Here is a 9,175-nt window from a genome sequence, read left to right on the forward strand (position 1 = left end):
CGTATTTGTGGTCATGCTCTCCAGTTTTTATCACCTAGAGATGAGCATTAAATCACCTCACAGGGGGAATGAGTCGCAAGAACATGGGGGGAAAAAAAAATGAGGCAGCTTCTCGTTCTAATGAATTCCTTGGAGAATAAACACAGCTTTGAATAAAGCTCTAATCACAAATTAAGTGGTTGTTGCCATCATACCTTTGTAGAGCATCCCCACATATATGGACTTCTGAGTACACCCTTTCATATTATACCGCCAGCATTGACAACACTAATAAGAGGAAGAAGAAGACGAAAACTACCCAGTTCTGAGTCCCTCCACGCAGAAAGATACGGTGGTGCTCATTTCTACACTGAGCCATTTCTTCAGTCTCATTTTCATTTGTTTGGATCAAATCTTCAAAGGTCAAACGATAAAAACAAGCACGTTTTCCGTGTTGGACAACTTCTTTACAGTTTAAGCCTCCAAATAAATTTTGAGATGCAGCACAACGATTTATAATTAGAATATGCAATTCACAAATCACCCATCTCAAATGCCTGTTAATAACCATTTTTTTTGCATCATTACTTGCCAACTGACTCGCCTCTTTGAACAAGCCAGGGCAACTGGTACAACAAAGACCCGGGCTAAGTTTTTCCTCAGTGAATAATCCCTCAGTGCCTTCTTTGAAGGAGTTCTTACACCAGGAAGGTGGATAGGGCAGATTTTAATCAATACAGGAAAACAAGGAGCTCAGGGGACGTGAGGAGCCTACCAGTCAGGATGAAGATTAAACACCTCTGTCTAAAACACACTCAGCTCATGTCAGAAAGCCCGGGCAACTTCAAATCCATCTATCACAACGGTATCAAACTGTGTTTTTCTAACAAAGCAATGTTATATGACATGTATTCTCCCCTACAGCTGTAGGTGAGTGTGTGGATCATAAATCATCGCAGACAAAGCTCAGCTTGACCTCTAAACGGTTGTATATCAGACTATTCTGATTCAGTGAGGATGTCTTCCAGCCTCAAAAGGTACACTTACGTTGTGTGAGTGTTGAACAATGAAGGCTTTAATCCCCCAGGGCCGATTCTGCATAGCAAACAATCGGGTTCTGTCCAGTGACTCTCGCTGTATCTCGAGCAGAACAGAGAAATTGGAGTTCTGAAGTATTTCTTAACTTTCTCAAGCAGTTTATTATCATTATTTCTTTTAGCTCATAAGGAGCAAGGACAGTTTTCTTTGAAATTTAATTTTTTTTAAATATACAATAATTATTTTGAAAGGATTGTTAAACATGCCTCCAATTTCCTGATTTGGACAAAACAGCTATAAGTTTCTCCTACAAGTAAAATAGACCATTTCCAGTCATTTGTTGTATGCCACCCCACTTTAATGCGCGCAAATATTATCATGCGCTTAATGATCTCACTGTTTTCATTAACTGTCAGATGAACTGCAACAGGCTGTAGCAAATTAGAAATGACTTATTCCGTCTAGTACCAGTATATATCTGTACAGGGAAGCTCCATGCAAAGCAAGTCATTCAAATGCAAATCTCTACTGTAGTGTCCAAGTCAAAGCACTTTTGAAAGGTACTTGTAATTTTTTTTCAGAATATGTAATGTGTGAACTTTGAGTAAAGGTTTCTGGTTTCTGGAATCGTATGCACCTTTCCAAGCTACAGATACGAGTTCAAATTTGAACTGCCTATCTGTCATAACAAATGGGTTCTCATACTGAGTCGTTTTGTGATTCAGGATCGTGTTCCTGTTGAAATGAGTTGTTTCTTTCCACTGTCACCACACAGTTGGATAAGGGATTGCTGCTTGATGCAGCCTATTGGACATCTAGATAGATGATTGTTTTTACCAACTGTTGTTAGGAACTTAATTGGGCTTTATTTTATTTTAAGTAGGATCAAATGACAAAGTATTTAATTTAAATGTAATTTTGTATATTGAGATGAAATAAATGTTTTTCCTAAACCCTCAATCCTTACTGGCAAGCACTTTATCAAGGTGTCTGTGTAATATTTTTGTGTGTGTGTGGACTGAGAGCTCTGGATTGTGCTTAATGTGGTAAAATAGCCACAGAGGATACGTCTTTTGAAGAAAAAGAAAAACAGCCATCTTTAGTAATGTAAGGCTATCTAAGAAGGCAATCGGTTTTTTTTTGTGGTTTTTTTAGGGAGTTTTCACAAGTGCAGTATTCGGCTTTTGTGTTAATTAGAAGCTCAGACTCATGTTGGCTGCGAGGCTGCTTTCGCTGTGAAATAATCTTTTTGATTAAAAGATTCAGTACTCATGAGAAGGCCTCTGTGATAAAGCCACACTCAATAGGGGGACCCTCCGAGCTCTGTAACCCGTCCCAAACCCCCCTTCTTCCTTTTACCTCTTCCCCAGACAAGCAGGGAAAGGAACTGACTTGCCTGAAGTGGCATCTCTGCTCATTTCATAAGCAGCTGTTACTTTGACTCATTTAAGAAGATGAAAGACAGGTGCTGTGGTGTCTGAGGTGGCGGCGGCCGCCACAGCTGAAAAACTTGGGAGCCTTTCAGTGAGAAGTCTGAGTGAATTTCTTACACTCTGGAACCACAGGCTGGTTGGAGCATGAAATGAAGCACAATAAGGAAAACCCTGTCTCAGATCTTACTGTCTTCAGCTTAAGACTCGGGCCCGTTCTCAGAACTGTGGGTCACAGTCAGAGGGCCCGGCTGAATAATTGATCAATGAGCGAGCAGTGAAAACAGAAACACAGCTTAGCACTATACTTCCCCTCACCCCTGTAATGTGCATCGAATCCCACAGATCCATCAGCTACATGCAAAGCTCTGCTGAGCTGAAAGGCCTCCAAGTTCACTTCAATTATTCAGCATCCCTCTAAGATTATGAATTATTGAGCTAAAAGTATGTTCCATATACGGACTTGTGCTTTGGCTTGCTGTAGACCGTGCCCACTGCTCAGATGTGTGGGAGATCTCTATTTGTGTGAAACAGACAGGAAACATTAAAGACAGACGATGCGCTAAATAGGTAATGACAATTTTGCTGGCTGACTTAAGAAATACGGATAGCAAGAAAGCCATATCTCTACCAACTTTTTGGTAAAAAAGAGAGCAGCACATAGTGCGGCGTGCTTGTAAGTGCTCTAATAATTGCCTCCACCATACCCTGGCAAAGTTTTGGACTCATGAGTCTGTGCTCTTTGAAAGGTGTTTAGTTTTAGCCGCCATCTGCTGACAGCTCGTGCAGCCAGCTTCGGTCCAACCGGCCTCTCTGATGGCACGATTGTGCCTGCGCCTCTGATGAAGAGTTGGGGTTTGCTTTTCTTGGCGTGCGTGGAGGAGGAAACAGATGATACAATTAATTATCAATAGCTCCCTCAGTAAATCAAAGCCATTTTGGCAGCCCATGACAAAAAAAAAATCAGACGAACTTGCCTGCGAGTCTTCGCCATCTTCTTCATTGCCCATTCTAAACAACTGCTCTCTGGCCGCCTGCCTTCAGCGCAATCCACAAGGTGTTTGAATAGATTGTTCAAATATTTTCACTGTTGATTCTCTCTCTCTCTCTCTCTCGTTTTTGAATGCAGTCAGGTCTCTCTGCCGAAGACTGGAGAACTACTTGACTGAGTGCACATTGCCCGGGCTTTAATGAGCATCGGGCCGTGTCCGAGGCAAGAAAGTGGGGAGGCTGATAGCTGCTCATTATTTTACCCCGGCCGTGCTGGCCTCTGTGTTCCTCTTTGTGGCGAGCTTCTTATTCTCCTATTGAAGGATAAACATTTACCCAGTGGAAACAGGCCTTGACCATTAGGCACTGGGGAGCAGCGGTAATGGAAAAGGGCCCTCTGGAGTTCTGCCTCCTACCCTCCTTAACAGAATCACTCACTCATGCTCGCTTTGGCATGAACCTTTTATTGGAATTTACAAGCGTCTGGAGAGAATTCCTCTGCCCAGGTTGAGCTATTGGCTTGACCCTACAAAGAAGAGGCCATTAAGTGCCACTTTTACATACTTCCTGGACAAGTCATGAATTTTAAAGCTTTGAGGGAAAACATGTTTATTAGGATGTTGAACAGAAAGCAGCATCCATGGTTTCCATACGGCATTATTGATGATTTTACACAAATGTTATTATGATTTTGTTGTGGAAAGAGATTTCTGAGGATATACTAATATGAATTGATATTCATAGTAGTGGTGTTGAGCGTACACACTTCCTTTGAAAAGTATGCTTGTGTTTTATTTACTTTTTTCACATTTTAAGTTATAAATATAACATTGTTATTGTCATTTTATATGACAGTCAAACATCAACTAGAAGGCACCCCAACAGGCCACCCCAGTCTGGACTTTAAGAAGAAGCACAGATTGTGTGCCTCTCCACTCCTCCTTCAACTCAAAATATTTCTCAATAACGCTATGATAAAACCAAAACTTCACAAAACGAGATCAGTTTCATGAGATCTTAGATGTGATGAACGAACGCAATGCCCGAAGTCCCAGAAATGCAAAGTACAGCAGTAAATGCATTCCAAGTTAGGTTTAGCTGGAAAGGGGAGAGTGAGCATTTTCTAGGAGGTAAAAAAAATTTAACAGTTTTTTATTTATTATTTTATTTTAGCTGATGAGACAAACTGCATTTCTACCTAAAACGTTTTGTTAGTTTCTTTGGAGAGTTGATAAATAATAATAATTAAAAAAAATAATCTTTTTTTTTTTGTAGAAATTTTAACTTCACCTGCAACAAAAAGCATACTTTACCGACTATGCTTTAATTTTCTCCACAACTTTCTCACTGACCCATCTGTTGCATTCTTTGGTCTTTGTGCATTCTTGCTGTGTTTTCACTGGAACTTTCAAATAACAACAATATTTTTCCTGAGAAAATCCACTTAAGTGTTTTCTTTTCACTGATTTCATAGCTTCTGAAGGAAATTCATTGTACCAGATTTTACTTAGGGACATCAAATTAAAAGAGGCTGAGTACATGACACATTTAAGATTTCTTTCAAAAAATTTTTTTAAAAACCTTTATGATTTTACATCTTTATCTTTGTGGTGTGCAACTTTAGACAAACATAAACTACTCTAAACTTTCTGTTTGAGATGTCACAAAGTGTGGTAGTTTAAAGGGTGTGAATACTTCTGCAAGGCACTGTGACGGGTGAGCATGTGACTGTTTTAGAAAGACTGTGTTTTCATTAGACCGCCCACTGTGCATTGTGAAAGCAACACATGTGATAGTAAGGGAGTGTGAGCAGTTCTTTATCCTCATATTAGGGGCCCCAGGGGGGAGAAGAGGGGTGAGCTCTCTGGGGTAAGAGGAGCTCATTAGGCAGCCACTGCCTCCACATAACCCAGCTGGGTCTGAGTGCCAGCAGAATGGGCATCCATCTCCCTCTTCATCTCTGTCCTCTCTCTCCTATTTACCCATCCAAATTGCACGTATTGAACTGCTGTTTTTCAGACTCAAAACGGATGGTGCTGTTAGAAAACTACTGACTCGGTTAATTACGGCAAACAAGTGAATGACAAATAGCATAAGCCATATTTACAAGATGGTTTATAAAGAAAGTTAAAGCTCATTTAAAGCTAAGCATTTAATTTACTTTGGAGTCCTGGCATGCATTTGACCAGAAAGAATGATGGCATGTTCTGCTACGTTCACAAGATTACATATGTATGGGAATGTTTAAATTGTTATACATAATAATAATAATAATAATAATAATAATAATAATAATAAAATTATTATAAAGCAACACAAACAGATCAGTTAAAACATAATTTTCCCACTACTGTGGTTTCTGGTAATCTACCTAGTGAAATAGTTGCATTTTTGCAGTACGTGCTTTAACAGGGGAGTGAGTCTTTGGTTGTGTGCAGTTTTGGAGCAGAGAGAGGGTCTCGCCCTCGGTGCCGCCTATTCAAGAACCACGAATGCTCAAGCTCTCCATTCTTTCTTAGTGTTTTATAACTAGAATAATACATTTCATTAAGCTAAAACTATATTGTAGCAAACTCCTTTCAATGTAGGACAACCTCGTGGTTTTACCAGTATAATTAAGCATTTCAGATTTAGAACTACAGACACACAAATGTAGTTTTGAACAATTAAAATCAGATACCAACTCATGTGCAGCTGAATCGACACAGAAGTAGAGAATTGGTTTGGCAACTGATAGATGACATATGTGTGTTTTCAGCTCCTACACTATGGCACCTGTTTAGTGAGTCGTAGTGCTTAAATCTAGATTTGGCCCCTGAAATTGGTGGTCTGTGAAATTTGAGTGTGACAGCACACCAGCTACAACCATAGCATTATACTGTGAACTTGTGACAATTACAGCAATGGAGATTACATTTGTGACTGATGAAACATTTCCGTGTTGATTTGGTTATATCTTTTGATCGCTGACCTGCTGAAAACTGCAAAAGAATTTTGGTTCATTGTTAGAGATCACCAGAATTCTATTTAAAATACTCTGCTATTTATGATGCTACGCTCTCTCACAAAGGCCATAAAGAAGAAACAAACCCACAGTATCATAGATTGTCGACCGTACTTGACAGTGGGCACAAGGTACTTTTCCATATATTCACCCTTAGTTTCACACCAACCCCACTGGCAGTTTTTGATAACGATAAATTCAACTCATCTGACCAAAACACACAGCTGTAGTAAAACATTAGTAACATGAAATGAACTAGAAACATTTCTGTGATAGGAACTGTCACGGGTAGCACTATTGCTCTTTTTTTTAATCATCTGATTGAACTGCTCTTTAACATTTTGTATTTTGCCTTTTATTTTTCCAAGTATGTTGATTGGAAACAAATTCAATCAACTTGATGAATGTGTGTGTGTTATTCAAGGTCTTACTTGTATTTTTGAGCCTGTGCTACTGCAATAGAACATAAACTAATTTTAAGGCATTTTAAGGCAGGTTTGTGTGCGTATGTGTGTGGAGTGGGGGAGGGAGGTTAACTGTTTCACACCGACCGCCAAGAGCCAATCACTCTCAGTCCACAGTCTAAAAAAAATCCTGTTTTGGAGAGCTTTTCAGCAGTCACAAGCCTGTTAGTTCTCTGATGAGCCACTTTACCGCCCTCCATGTCCTGGCAATTATACAATCAATTAGCAGCTGCTTTGCGTCTTTTGACCTTAACTACCTCGATGTAGAATTTCACTCAGTTCTTTTGTCTTCTCTCCAGTCAACAGGAACACAATGAAGTTAGATTTTTGTAATCCAAACTGTCCTTCATCCAGAAGGTCTGAGTTCAGGTCCCTTTGACAGCATCCATCCATCCTTTTGAAATGTCCTTGGGCAAATCTTCACCAGGCCTGGCCCTGTCTTTCTGCTGCTGACCCTGTACCTTGACCACTCAGAAGGGGGTAGTAGACAGATGAACTTGCCTGGAGATCGCCTGAAAAGCACCAGACAGTGCGGTGTAACTACACAAATAACGTAAAAACAATAACAATGTAATTTTATCTGTACCCTTTTAAGAAATAAAAGCTTTACCAGGATTTATGCTTTATTCAGCAGAGGTATTACAAAGTCGGGAGCGGGGACTGGGGATTCTGCCTAAATTACTGCCTTCCACTTTCCAAGGCTGTAGACCAGCTCCTCTTCAAATTAAAGCAGCTAAGCAGGAGAGTAAAATTGGAATCTCGATTCTATTAAGAAGTCATGCCCAGCAGCCAAAGAATGCCAAATGGGTCCAGTGCAATGGTGAAAAAAGACCATTATAAAGTAAAAATATTAAAGCACTGCTGATATATTTGCTGAAGATAAACTTAGGATATGTCTCTCCGTGCTGCCTGGCGGAACTCTGCAACAATGAAGACATCTTTTTTGGAAACTGATTAAAAAAGCACATTGAGATCAAAGTCAAACAGCTCGCGAGTCCTGCAAGTGTGATGAAATCATTTACTGGGAGAGAGAAAAATCTCACACACAAAGTGCTGCACAATGCAAAGAGTCTATTTCAGCAGTTTTATAATTAATAAGACACTGAAATGGGAAAATGCAGAGTTGTGCTTAAGAGAAGAGGCCACTGTCTGGGTACGTTGTTGGTGTTATGTAGCGTTTATAGTGTGTTTAAAGGAGACACAGCGAAGTCATCATAGTGCTCTACCACCTGGAAGAAACACACAGGAATCCCACTGGGTCTGTTATGTTCTCTATATGCAGCTTTTATCTGTTGATTTCTCATTTGAAGCTCTTTGGCTCCTGACAGTTCATCAGGGTTTCATCTTCAGACGAGGGGACGAGCCATCATCTGACCCCATCAGGCATGGAGAGACAATCAGTACTTGGTCTCTTCCAGTCACGGTGTGTTCTCCCAAATGACAAAGCCACTGACTGTGTTAGTTGGTTGGTCGTGGGTACATCTGCCTGCTTGCTTATACAAAGCTACGTCTTCCTCGGCGTAGAAGCGCAGGCAGATGATGGGTCAGAAGCAGGAGGGTCATTCACCTGTAACAGCAGCCGCACATTGTAACGCACGAGCCTTCAACACTATCAGCCCGTGCTCATATTGTGAGATACACCTGAGAACTGTCGTACTGTTCACAGCATCAGGACCAACAGATGGCTCATTCTGAGCAGGATCTCACTGATCTTTCATTTGCTTGTCAAATAGCTGTTGGCTGTGTCACAGGCCTAGTTTATTGAGCAGCCTTTGTGTTCACTCATGTAGAGATCTGAAACTAAACCAGGTAATTGAGTTCTCTGTAGAAAGGATGCAGAATTATTTGGTAAAAATGATTGGAAAAGGGTTGTATAAGCTCAGGCCACTTCATAGAAAGGACTCCAGTCATTTTCTCATTGCCTCAAAAAATATTTAAGGTTTACAAAGTTTTAAACATTTGTTCTGTTTACCACAAGCATCAAAACGTATTTTATGAGGATTTAGAGATCCCCTTCACCTCCCATGTGATGCTGCCTCACCGTGTGTCACTGTGGGGTTGCTATGTTTTGGGGGATCAGCATTAATTTCCAGCAACATGCAGTATTTTCCATCTGGGCCAGTAAATTTGATTTTGGTCTCACATTTTCCAACCTGCTCTGTGGAGCTCTTCTGCTCTGACAGAGTTACGAAGGGCCTCTTGCTGTTTCTCTGATAAGAACAGTCCTTGCGCTACCAGTTAGTTTAGGTGGACATTCTTATCTTCATGGA

The sequence above is a fragment of the Poecilia reticulata genome, chromosome 6 (genome assembly GCF_904066995.2).
Source record: "Poecilia reticulata chromosome 6, P_reticulata-male-v2, whole genome shotgun sequence".
In the NCBI taxonomy this organism is placed as follows: Eukaryota; Metazoa; Chordata; class Actinopteri; order Cyprinodontiformes; family Poeciliidae; genus Poecilia; species Poecilia reticulata.